Here is a 14,265-nt window from a genome sequence, read left to right on the forward strand (position 1 = left end):
CTCCCCCTAAGTGTATGCAAATATACTCCAAAGGGTTAGGAATGGTTAATGACACTTGAAACCCAAAATTTGAAGTTTTAAGGTTCCAAAAGTCAGAATTGAAACTAAACCTTATCCTAAACTTCACTTTAGTTTCTCTTAACCAATCCATGCTTGTTTTCAACAAGAAAACTCCCCTTAAGTGTCTACAAATGTATTCCAAGGGGTTTGGAATGGTTATTGGGACTCGAAGTGACTTAAAGTGCTGAAATCATGCTTTTCAGGCCAAAATCAGACTTCCCAATCGATTGAAGTTAGGACTCAATCGATTAAAATCACTTCAATCGATCCATTGATCGATTCCGCAAGCTACTGCTCGCAGAAATGCCCTCTGAATCGATCCAGCCTGGGTCAATCGATCGGTTGATCGATTCACTACCCTTCTGTTCACGGGAAATGACTTCCCAATCGATCGGCTGATCGATCGAACCCATCCCAATCGATTGGCTGATCGATTGGGTTTCTGATTTCCTGAAATTCAATTTCAGCGAAATTCAGAAACTCCCAAAAAATTCTACAAAATTTTAAAAATCATGAAAATTCATGTAAACATTATTTAGGATATACTTTATCAAGGAAAGATAGTCTTCACCAAAGTTTTTCAAAAGCATTTTAAAATCATTTTCACAACCAATATCTAACCATGTTCTTTGGGCTCAATGCACATGACTTATACATTAGCTTTCTCAATGATTGGAAGTCACATGACTATGTGCTTTGATGAACCTAAAATTTAACAAGATGCACTAGATCAACATCTTGAGTTTTGTTCACCATCCTAGCATCTCACTTGTATCTAATGTGGACTAAAACACATACAAGTCACCTTATGATTTTTTGTGAGATGTATATTTGGTTTTGCCCTAAACTAAGGGATCATACATATCTATCTAGGATGTCACTTGGTATCATCCCACTTGTTGTAATATTTACCATTCTTAGTAAATGTCTTTTGTCCTTAATTACAAGGAAATTAACATAATGCATGATGTGTTATGGCATACATCAAAATAAGTAATTTTCAAAACGAAAAGCAAGTTATAGTTACATGATATTTCCCTCCGGCTTCTCTTCCAAGCTCTCAGTCCGGCGGTGAGTAGTAGAGAAGAATCGTGTAAGCACTATATCTAGAGATTGTTGGAACTCCAAAGTTGTTTTGGTGTGATCAACAAGTTAAGTTAGGTCCTGTATGTTTCTAACCTTGTGTCTAAGTGTTCAGGAGCTTATGAGCACAGGTAGTCGAGCGGAAGATGCAGCTAGCGAGAAGGACGGCAGTTCGAGGGACGAGGTGCTGCGGAAGAGTACACCGGCGGATGAGAAGGAAGCGTGTGGTGGTTCTGAGGGACGAAAGCCGGAGCGGAAGATTGCTCGGGGAGCAAGAGACACAGCTAGCGAGAAGAATGGCACGCGGTGCGTCCAAGGGACGAAGATGTTGGTGCAATATCCCTTAGGTCAAGGTTGACTGGTTTGACCAAGCTTGAGTCTTGGTCATAGTTTCGATGTTTAACAATACATGTAGACACATGGACAATGCAGGTGTAGTTGTTCATATGGGGAGATTCTGATCAGGGACTGATCAGTGTAAATGAAGAAGAGTCAAGTAGGTCAAAGTGACCGGATACCTGACTGGAAGGAAATCCTGGTGAGTGAAGCCAGGTGAAAGTCCTAGTGAGTGAAGCTAGGCAGAATGGAAAACCCTGGTGAGTGAAGTCAGGTGAAAGTCCTAGTGAGTGAAGCTAGGCAGATGGAAATCCTGGTGAGTGAAGTCAGGTGAAAGTCCTAGTGAGTGAAGCTAGGCAGATGGAAAACCCTAGTGAGTGAAGCTAGGTGAAAGCCCTGGTGAGTGAAGCCAGGCAAGGGAAAATCCAGATGGATCAAGGATGATCGGATATCTGGTGTTGGGAAGTTTTGGCAGGTCAAGGGAGTGACCAGATGCTAGGTATGATGTACCAACAGGTCAAGGTTGACCGGATGTTAGTTTGAGAGGCTTGGGACTTGGTTTTGGGCAAAAACCAAGAGCTGGATCGATCAGTGGATCGATCCAGGCCTTTCCTAGCGAACAGAGAGCCTCTGAATCGATCAGTGGATCGATCCAGAGGTCCCAATCGATCAGCCGATCGATTGGGACGCTGCTGCTTCGTTCCATAGCACAGAGGCACTCTGGATCAATCTGTGAATCGATCCAAAGCCTCCCCGATCGATTGGGAGTTTTCGAATCGATCGGGATCCGACCGTTGCGTCGTATTTGAGCTGCAGGCGGACGTCTCCTTCAGCATCTCTTCACCGATTCATTTCAGACCTTCACCAGCTTCTCCACAGCTCTTCTCAAGCTCGAGATCGCCAGTTCTTGAAGGCTCTTGGAGGTTCTTCCAAGTCAAGAGGCGGATCAAAGCAAGAAGAAGAAACTAGGGTTAGGGTTTTTGCTCTCATTGTAAGCTTGTATTTCATTACCTTTCCATTTCTTCTTGTATTGAGTCTTGTAGGGCTTCTCCGCCCTTGGTAGTTACCATAAAGGAGAGTTTTATTAGTGGAGGGTGTGTGTGTAGGTGTGGATCCTTGGACTAGTCACCTCTTGTGAGGTGGATACCAAGTAAACCAACCTTGTTAGCGTTGTGTGGTTTGTTTCTGTATTTTCCGCTGCACATCTTGAAGAAACAAGCAACGACGAGCATCTAGCACGCGACGAGCTATTCACCCCCCCTCTAGTTACTTTTCGGTCCCAACAGAAGACTGCGGATGAGTACGCCGGCGGACGAGAATGAAACACACGGCGATTCCGAGGGACGAGAAGCCGGAGGGAAGCCCTCTCGAGAAGACCGGAAGTTGGGTTCGGGTGAGCCTTTTTCCGGATGGCAGAGATCACCCAAGTGAACGAATCCGGAATAGAAGACCCGGATCGAGCCGAACCGAACCGGAGCGGAGGTCCCGGACAAAAAAGTCAATCGCTATTGACTTTTGGCTCCGGGGCGCCCGGAGCAGCCCAGGGCGCCCGGAACCCTTCCGAGGTTTTGACCAGATCGAGATTTATCTCGATCTGAATGCTGGGGGATAAAATTTATCCCCCCAGGGCGCCCGGAACCCTTCTCCAGGCGCCCCGACCAAGGCTATAAATATAGCCTTGGTCCAGAAGCTTTTCATCAGTTTAGAAAATTGTAACAATGCTTGTGTGCTTTCCACTGTTTAGATTAGCTTCTTTCTTTTTATGTTTCAAAGCTGTAACAGGCTTCTTCGCCTGAAGGAGATTTATAGTGCGCTTCATCATTTCCTTGGATTAACAACCTCCTTGGTTGTAACCAAGTAAACAATTGTGCCTCTTTCTTTTCTGCTTTTAATTTACTGCTTTGATTATTTTACAAGTGTTAGTTTGAAAAGTCGGGAAGGGTTTTTTTCAGGGCTATTCAACCCCCCTTCTAGCCGGCCCAACGGTCCTACAAGTGGTATCAGAGCTGAGACGCTTCAGGAGGACTAACCACAGAACGAAGCAATGAGATGGCCGGATTTAACATCCACCCGCCAAAATTCGAGGGGGACTTTGCAAGCTGGAAGAAGCACATTGAGGTATTTTTCGGTACCGATTTCGATTTATTACTAACAATGGAACTCGGTTTTGAAGCTCCCAAGGGTAAAGCGAAATATCAATGGACAAAGAAAGAGCAGGTCGATTACGTGGCAAATAAGAAAGCAGAATTCCATCTGCTAAGCGTACTTCCTCCACAAGAAGTCAACCGGATCGGCACCTACAACTCGGCAAAGGAGCTTTGGGAAAAGTTACTTGAACTACACGAGGGAACATCCAAAGCCAAGCTTGCGAGACAGGATTTACTTCGTAACTGTTGGTGCGGGTAGCACTAACGGTCTAACCCAGGTTTTAATGAATGACAAATAGGTTAAGTTAGTTGTGTTGTTGTCTGACACTTTGATCAAGTGTGCAGGAAAAGTCCAGATAGGTCGACGGGCTGACCGGATAGCTGGCGAGAAGTCCAAGCGGGTCGACGGGCTGACCGGACGCTTGGCGAGAAGTCCAGCTAGGTCGACGGGCTGACCGGATAGCTGGCGAGAAGTCCAAGCGGGTCGACGGGCTGACCGGACGCTTGGCGAGAAGTCCAGACGGGTCGACGGGACGTCTGGCAGGGGAGGTAAGTCACTGGAAGGGAGTGACTGTGAGGACGCGTTCCCGGGAAGGGAACATTAGGCGTCGATCCGACTTAGATCCATTTCGGATATCTAAGTCGAGATCGTGACTAGATTCCGGTCTCGGAAAGACGGAATCTAAGTCATACTCTTTTTAATTATCTGTTAAACCTTAACTGTGCTGACAATCTGTTTTACAGGATATATATTTGCCTCGGACTAACTTTGTTTTGCAGGAAAAGGGAGTTTTCTGGAACAAGGTGGTCCGGGCGCCCGGAAGGGATCCGGGCGCCCGGAAGGCGAATTTTATCCAGCCAAGTCGTCGCCACGTGGAGCATCTTGGTTTGAGCAGTTACGTCACACTCCAGGCGCCCGGAAGGAATCCAGGCGCCCGGAACAACATATAAAAGAAGCCCCAGGCAGGAGCTTCAGGAATCAATCTTTACTGAGAACTCTTCTACTGCTGGTCTTGCTGCTCGACGTTCAAGTGCAACGTCAACAACGCTCCAACAAAAGTGCTCCTCCAGTGTTTATTTAATTTTTCTTTGTCGGTATTGCTTTAGTATTACTAGCATTTCCTGTACTTATTCTGTAGTCATATTTCGACTTGTTAGTGATTGCCCAACGAAAGTGGTCAAGGACCACGGGCCTTCGAGTAGGAGTCGTCACAGGCTCCGAACGAAGTAAAAATATCTGTGTCTACTTTATTTTTCCGCTGCGTTTATACTCGTCTTTTTCGAATCGATATTCACCCCCCCCCCTCTATCGAATCTAACGGTCCTACAAGTGGTATCAGAGCAGGTACCGCTCTGATTTGGTGCAACCACCAATCAGACAGGGGGTGAATTGTTTTTTTTAATAATTAATTTTAAAACTGGTGTTTCGTTAACTTAATATTTCACTAATCAATTTAAATTAGTGCAACACGAATCTAGATTTTTTTTTCATTTTTCTCTTCCCGCACTACTAATCCAAGACCAAGTCTTGGGATTTTTTTTGGTTATTTACCTGTGCACAGAATGTCGCAACAAGAAGGATTTTGCGACCTCCACTCTTCAACGGGGACGACTTCCCTTACTGGAAGAAGCGCATGGAGGTCTACCTCAAAACAGACTTTGACCACGAAACCTTACAAAATTCCAGTGGACAACGCCGGAATCTAGTGGATCCTGAAGACTGGAAAGCAGATCTCAAGAAAAAGCATCAACCGAAAATAAAGCGATCAACACTCTACAGTGCGGATTGACAAGAGAAGAATTGACCAGAGTCGGTCCACACAAAAACGCTAAAGAGCTATGGGACAAGTTGATCGAGCTGCACGAGGGAACGAGCGACGCTAAGGTAACAAAACGAGACCGCTTCTAAATAAAATTTTAATATAAAAATACGTAGGAACAGTGAATCAACTACACGCGAGGATCAAGGACATCCTCAACGGACTTCATGCAATAGGCCACCAAATGGAGAACAGAGACTTAATAAGGTGCGCTTTAAACGCTTTTTCACATAATAGTTTGTGGGCATCAATAGTGGATGCCTACAAAATTTCTAAGAATCTTTCTAACTTAAAATTAGACGATTTGTTTTGTGAATTAGAATTACACGAACAAACTAATCTTTGGAGCCGAGAAAGGTATATCACTATTTGCGGGTTCCTCGAAGAAAAGAAAAGCAAGCTGAACTTGAAGAAGACTCGATCAAGATTACGAAGACGAAGAACACGTGAACTTTGTAAGAAAAATGTTCACCAGGAGAAAGAGGAGCTTCAGCAAAAAGGATCTTCAAAAGATCAGCTCTCCCTCAGAACAAAAGAACGTGACTTGCTACGGCTGCAACAAAAAGGGACATTACAAGAACGAATGTCCAAAACTAAAGTTCGACAAACCAAAGCCAACAAAAAAGAAGGCACTCAAAGCAACGTGGGACGACTCCTCGAACGAATCGGAGGAAGAAGAGCAGAAACATCAGAGCCACCTCGCACTGATGGCCCGCGAAACCGAAACAGATAACGAGTCGGAAGATGAAGACGGGTCTGAACCCGAAACAAGCCACGAGTCCGTACTCGTTTCCGAAGGCCCGAATGAGGTATACTTTAATTTAAACAAAAAAATTTTTAGAATTATTTCCTATTTAAATAGTAAATTAACTAAATTAGAAAATGAAAATAAATCACTTCTTGAGGAAAATCAAAACCTCAAGGAACAATTAAAAAATTCGAATCCAACTCAAGATCTAACACTTGAAGATGAAAATCTATCGTTAAAAAATGATGTTAAAAATTTAAAAGAAATGCTAGAAAAATTTACAACAAGATCAAAAAATCTAGACTTAATCCTAAATAATCAAAAAGCATGTTATAATAAAACCGGACTAGGATATAAGTCGAATTCAAATAAAACCTTCAAATCATTAATAACCCAATACAAGTCAACCAATCTAGCTTGGGTTCCGAAAGCGTGTCTGACCACGCAAGTAGGACTTAATCAATATTATATACCTAAAGAAAAAATACATTATATAAAATTAAATAAACCAAACCAAAATCCACAATACAAACCTAAATCAAATTCAAAATCTAAACAGTTTAAAAAACAACAAAATTATCACCAAGTTAACTATAACTATAAAAAGAATCGACACAAGCCTAAAATCAAAACTTAAATTAATGGCCAATAATTCAGGGAGGCTCCGAATAGCTGGCACCTACTAACTTACCCGACAGGGTAACCCAAAACTAACAAACCCGACAGGGCAATTAGAATTAGAGACCAAGTTTAACTTGAATCATGGTATTGGTGAAATTTTTGGATGATAGTACGTTAGGGAAACTTGGGCATCGCATGTCTAGAAAGATATGGTTTCGATCTGGTGCATTTGGCCAAGTGGAACTGACCGAAGCTACCCTTAAACGAATCCTAACCAGTTAGACCAAGATTTAGTACTAAGTTCCGTGGATGGGACTATTCGGAAAACCTCGAAAGGTTGGTTACTTCTAATGATGTCCTTGTGACTCACCAAGCTTAGAAGTTTATCCGAAGAATGTCTATTTGTGGAAACCAAAGCTAAGTCTGAATCTAATACAAGTTAAATCAAAAGTCTGTAATCAAACCAATTTCATCTCACAAAATCATAGGATTCCCTGATTGATAATGTAGATCGGGTGAGATGAATAAGGCTTAAAAAATTACTTTCAAAATTTTAATTTTAACTTAAAAAAAATTAATTTCAAAATTTTTAATTTTAACTTAAAAATTAATTTCAAAATTTTTAATTTTAACTTAAAAATTAATTTCAAAATTTTAATTTTAAACTTAAAAATTAGTTTCAAAATTTTTTTAAATTAATTTCAAAATTTTAATTTTAACTTAAATTTTAATTTCAAAATTTTTTATTTTAACTTAAAAATTACTTTCAAAATTTTAATTTTAAAAATTATTTTCAAAATTTTAATTTTAAACTTAAAAATTATTTTCAAAATTTCATTTTAAACTTAAAAATTAATTTCAAAATTTTAATTTTTAAACTTAAAAAAAAAAAATTTACTTTCAAAATTTTAATTTTAAAACTTAAAAATTATTTTCAAAATTTTAAACTTAGAAATTATTTTCAAAATTTTATTTTAAACTTAAAAATTTATTTTCAAAATTTTAATTTTAAACTTAAAAATTTTTAATTCAAAATTTTAATTTTAATTTTAAAACTTAAAAATTATTTTCAAAATTTTAAACTTAGAAATTATTTTCAAAATTTTATTTTAAACTTAAAAATTTATTTTCAAAATTTTAATTTTAAACTTAAAAATCTTTAATTCAAAATTTTAATTTCAATTTTAAACTTAATTTCAAAATCTTAATTTTAAACCTAAATTAATGCATACTCAAAAGACTAACTTCAAAATCCTACTTACTGTAGGAAACCAAGTGGATTTTGGACAGTGGTTGCTCCAAACATATGACTGGAGATCACACCAAGTTCACTCAACTCACTTACAAAAGCCTAGGAACAGTTGCCTTTGGAAACAACGGCAAACTCAAGGTAATTGGTATAGGTAATATTGAATTAAAATTAGACTTTATAATTTCAAATGTCTTACTTGTTGAAAACTTTAAATATAATCTTCTAAGTATAAGTCAATTGTGTGATACTAGGTATAAGGTCAAGTTTCTATCTACAGAATGCTCAATCAAACATCTAGATAATCCTACCATAAGCCTAAAAGGTTTTAGAAAAGACAACATCTATGTCATCAACTTAACCATTTCTTCCATTAAGTGCTATTTAACACAAAAAGAAGAAACTTGGTTATGGCATAGGAGAATGTCTCACACCAACTTTAGAAATATAAGTAAACTAAATGGACTTGTAAAAGGCTTACCAAAGTTACCTAACTTAGATTCAACTATATGTAATGCTTGTCAACAAGGAAAATAAACTAAATCAACCCACAAACAAACAAATCAACCACAAACTAACTCAATCTTAGAACTTCTACATTTAGATCTTTTTGACTCCCATGGAGTCAAATCCATTAATGGAAACTTATATTGTTTAGTAATTATAGACGATTACTCTAGGTTTACTTGGGTAAAATTCTTAAAACATAAAGATGAAACTTTTGAAATTCTTACAAATTTTTGCAAACAGATTGAAAACGAAAAAGATATTAAAATTAAAAGAATTAGGAGTGACAATGGGGGAGAATTTAAAAATCACAACTTTAACAGTTTTTGTCTAGAAAACGGTTACCATCATGAGTTCTCATGCCTAAAACCCCCAACAAAATGGAATTGTAGAAAGAAAAATAGAACCTTACTTGAAGCTTCTAGAACAATGTTAAATGAGTATAACCTACCTAAATACTTTTGGGTGAAGCTGTTAGTACAGACTGCTATGTACAGAATAGAACAACAATAAATAAAACTCATAACAAAACTTTCTTGAAATATTTTATAATAAACAACCAAACATAAAATACTTTAAGGTATTTGGGTGCCCAGTTTTTATCTTAAATACAAGAGAACACTTAGGAAAATTCACCTCTAAAATTGAAAATGGAATTTTTGTAGGATATTCCCTAAATAGTAGAGGCTATAGAATTTATAATAAGGTTACCTTAAAAATTGAAGAAACTACTAATGTAAAATTTAAAGAAACTAAACAAGACATAGAACCTACACAACCACCGGAGTTTGTTCCAGAAATCAACCAAACTCTAAGTCATGAAGAAGAGGAACAACATCAAGAGAATCAACCTCCTAAAACAATAAGGGTAAACCCAAATCATCCAACTGATCAAATAATTGGTGACCCAGACTTAAGAGTTCAAACCAGATCATCTTTTAGAAACCTAAGTCAAATTTCATTAATTTCAAAAATAGAACCTAAAACTGTGGATGAATCCCTACTAGATCCAGATTGGATTATAGCTATGCAAGAAGAACTAGCCCAATTTGAGCGTAATGAGGTCTGGGACCTAGTCCCACCACCTAAGAATAAGAAAATAATAGAAACAAAATGGGTATTCAGAAACAAACTAAGTGAAACTGGGAAAATTACTAGAAATAAGGCTAGGCTGGTTGCCAAAGGATTTAGTCAAGTTGAAGGACTTGACTATGACGAAACATATGCCCCAGTAGCCAGATTAGAATTCATTAGAATGTTACTAAGTTATGCAGCCCATAAGGGATTTAAACTATACCAAATGGATGTTAAGTCTGCCTTTCTTAATGGACTAATCAAATCTTCTCCACCATCATCTATTCAGCTGGATTTGTGACTGACAGTCGAGTCCATATGCCATTTGGTCACATTCTGACAGCCTATATGTCCTCGTTGCACATTGATGTCACTAGGGGAGACGTTGCCCATATGACCGAGTTCGATGTTATAGCCGCTCGGAACTTTTCCCTAGCCGGCATCCATATAGATAGAGATGACGGGACTATGTCTTGGCGGAGGGGGGCACAGCACCAGCCCGATCCAGACGCACAGGTGGATGAGTTCATGCTCGCACTATTTCCAGAGGAAGCCGCACCGACTCCACCACCACCCCCAGCTCGAGCACCACGACACGCTCCCCGCACTCTAGCCGACCGTATGACCGGACTAGAGAGAGCTATGGCGAGTCTCCAGCAGGAGAACTCTGATTTTCATCGGGACATACGGCGAGAGGTTGCCGAGTTACGAGCTGCCGGAGACACCCGACACACTGAGCTGATGGCACTTCTTCGATCCTTGGGATCTGGACCACCCCCTTCATCATCTCAGTAGCTTTAGTGATGACCTACTTCTGTAGCTACACTACTTGTAAAATATTTTGGATTTATCTAGTGATATTTCAGACCTACATTGATTATGTTCTATCTCGGTAGACTAGAACTTTTCTAAAAACTAGTTTAAAAAAAAAAAAAATATATATATATATATATATATATATAATATTTTTTAAACTTATAAGTTAAAACTGTATGTTTTCAAAAACTTACCATTTTTAGATTTTCAAAAACAGTTTTGGCCTTAGACTAGTTTTGAATCCTTAGAAAGCATGTACCCATAGGACTAGTTTTTGAGCATCTCACCAACACCCTAGGTTTACCTTGCTTGTGTTTGACAAACATAGAAAGGGGTGAAATGCATAGGCCAACTGTCTGGACTTAAGATGCTTATTTCAGTGCATCAACATAAGTCTGGACGTTAAATACAATTCAGATATTAATCAGATTAAAGTTCATCAGTCAAGTCAAACACTGACTGGTTATAATTAACTTAATCTGACTAACCAAGTGAAAGCTACTATCTTCTGATAGTTAGTTAGTACCTAATTGGTTAGACAGCTGGTTAGAGTTAAGTTTCAAGTTCAGGGGGAGAATTAACTCAAATTTTGTGTGTTTGAAAAATGTTTTTTTAAAAACCTAACATATGTTTGAACATTGATTTACAAAAAGTTAAATTTAACTAAGTATTTGAAAAATGTGAAAGTTTAATCCCACCTAATTTTCAAACCTGATTTGAAAAATTAACTATTTCCAAAATTAGCCTTAAAAATTAATTTTGGCAAAAATTTTATTTCTTGAAAAGTTTAATTTTTGCTTTGTTTTAAAAATCGAAGTTGAAAAATTTACCTTTTTGAAAATTAAATGTTACTTAAACATAAAAAGTAAATTTGAAAAACCTGTCTTGAAAATTTCTACACGCTTGAAAAGTTAAACTTGATTAACTTTAACTTTTCAAAACTCAACTTGTCTACCCCAAGTCAACTTGACTATTTTTTAACTTGGTGTTAAAAATTGCACTTTTATCTTTCAAATTTTGAACCAAACTTAGTTATCTTTCAAAATTTGATTACCTGTTACAGTAACTCTTCACTATGATTATTTACCTTTGTTCATTTTTTGATGAATGCCAAAGGGGGAGGAGGGTTAGGTGGTTAAGTTAGCTAAACCAATTTGAAAATACAAACTAACAAACTTTAAAACCACATAAATGCATGTTGTTTCTTGCATATGTTTTCACTAACTTAACCAGGTTGTCATTCCATCAAAAAGGGGGAGATTGTTGGTGCGGGTAGCACTAACGGTCTAACCCAGGTTTTGATGAATGACAAATAGGTTAAGTTAGTTGTGTTGTTGTCTGACACTTTGATCAAGTGTGCAGGAAAAGTCCAGACAGGTCGACGGGCTGACCGGATGTCTGGCACGAAGTCCAGCTAGGTCGACGGGCTGATCGGATAGCTGGCGAGAAGTCCAAGTGGGTCGACGGGCTGACCGGACGCTTGGCGAGAAGTCCAGCTAGGTCGACGGGCTGACCGGATAGCTGGCGAGAAGTCCAAGCGGGTCGACGGGCTGACCGGACCCAGACGGGTCGACGGGCTGACCAGACGTCTGGCAGGTAAGCAAGGTAAGTCACTGGAAGGGAGTGACTATGAGGACGCGTTCCCGGGAAGGGAACATTAGGCGTCGATCCGACTTAGATCCATTTCGGATATCTAAGTCGAGATCGTGACTAGATTCCGGTCTCGGAAAGACGGAATCTAAGTCATACTCTTTTTAATTATCTGTTGAACCTTAACTGTGCTGACAATCTGTTTTACAGGATATACATTTGCCTCGGACTAACTTTGTTTTGCAGGAAAAGGGAGTTTTCTGGAACAAGGTGGTCCGGGCGCCCGGAGAGGATCCGGGCGCCCGGAAGGGATCCTGGTGCCCGGAAGGCGAATTTTATCCAGCCAAGTCGTCGCCACGTGGAGCATCTTAGTTTGAGCAGTTACGTCACACTCCAGGCGCCCGGAAGGAATCCAGGCGCCCGGAACAGCATATAAAAGAAGCCCCAGGCAGGAGCTTCAGGAATCAATCTTTACTGAGAACTCTTCTACTGCTGGTCTTGCTGCTCGACGTTCAAGTGCGACGTCAACAACACTCCGACAAAAGTGCTCCTCCGGTGTTTATTTAATTTTTCTTTGTCGGTATTGCTTTAGTATTACTAGCATTTCCTGTACTTATTCTGTAGTCATATTTCGACTTGTTAGTGATTGCCCAACGAAAGTGGTCAAGGACCACGGGCCTTCGAGTAGGAGTCGTCACAGGCTCCGAACGAAGTAAAAATATCTGTGTCTACTTTATTTTTCCGCTGCGTTTATACTCGTCTTTTTCGAATCGATATTCACTGCCCCCCTCTATCGAATCTAACGGTCCTACAGTAACCAGCTCACTAACCTTCGTTTTGAAGAAGGTGAAATAATTGCACATCTACACTCGAGGATCCAGGAGCTCATCACCGGACTTTCGAATCTCGGAGAAAAGTGTTGGATCCCGCAGGTGTTTTGATGTAATCAACCAAGTTGGTTAGGTCCTGCTTTGTGTTTAATCCCTGTGTCTGAGTGTGCAGGAGCTTAGGAGCGTAGGAAGTCGAGCGGAAGACGCAACTAGCGAGAAGGACGACACGGGAAAGGAGCCGATGGGCTCGGTGCGTCTGAAGAACGAGAGAGCTGCGGAAGAGTACACCGATGGGCGAGAAGAACGTGCATGGTGTTCGAGGGACGTTAAGCCGGGGAGGAAGGCTGTTCGAGGAAGGCCGGAAATTGGGTTCGGGTGAGCCCTATTTCGGTTGGCCGAAATCACCCAATCGCATGGAGCTACGGAAGTCAAAGCAAGGCGAAAGGATGCTAGAAATAGAGCTTAAGGCGTCTCAAGCTTGAAGGCGCCTTCGTCATCTTCCGAATCTGACATCGAAGCCTTCTCGGGGTTAGCGCTAATGACTAACCATCAGATTGAAGAAGAGTCAAGCTCGGAGATGAGCATAGATGAAGGGGGAGGAACATCAGAAGAGAAAAGCTGCAGTGAAGGGGAAGCCTTACCAAGTCAAGTAAGTAAGGTACATAATCTAACCCCGACTCAGTCTTTTCGCTTTATTAAGTTTCTTTCTAAAGACTTATTCAAATTAGAAAAAGAAAATGCTGAATTGAAATTGAACCTAGCAAAATCATGTCCACTAGAAATGTATGATAATCTAAAATTAGAAAATGAAAAATTAAAAGTTGAAATTGAGAAATTGAAAGATAATGCATGCTTAAATAAATTTCCAAAATCAAAAGTAAGAATTTATGGAAAATTGAATTGGTATATAAGAAAACATCAGAGCCAACTTAGAAGAATACCTAAAGGATATGTACCCCCTAAGTTTTTGACCAACCCTGTAGGAAGGAACCTTTATTGGGTTCCAAAATCTTTGCTAGTTTAAATTTTTTAGTTAAAAGCTTACAGTGAGAAAATTAAACATTGAGTTTCTTTATGGAAGCTGTAGGACCATTGGCCCGGCTAGAAGGGGGTTGTTGGATATCCTGCAAACATAAAAAGACAAACCCTCCTCGAACTCTTTAAGCTAACACTTGCATAAATAAACTAAGCAGTAAATTAAAAGCATAAAGAAAAAGGCGAGGAACAAAAGGTTTACTTGGTTATAACCGATGTGGTTGTTAATCCAAGGAAGATTAAGCTCACTAAAAATCTCCTTCAGGCGGAGAAGCCTCGTACAGCAATGTAGCGCAGAAAACAGAAGCTTAGACTAAAAGAGAGCGTGCAAGCACTGGATTTACAATCA

Source organism: Zingiber officinale, chromosome 2B (genome assembly GCF_018446385.1).
Source record: "Zingiber officinale cultivar Zhangliang chromosome 2B, Zo_v1.1, whole genome shotgun sequence".
In the NCBI taxonomy this organism is placed as follows: domain Eukaryota; kingdom Viridiplantae; phylum Streptophyta; class Magnoliopsida; order Zingiberales; family Zingiberaceae; genus Zingiber; species Zingiber officinale.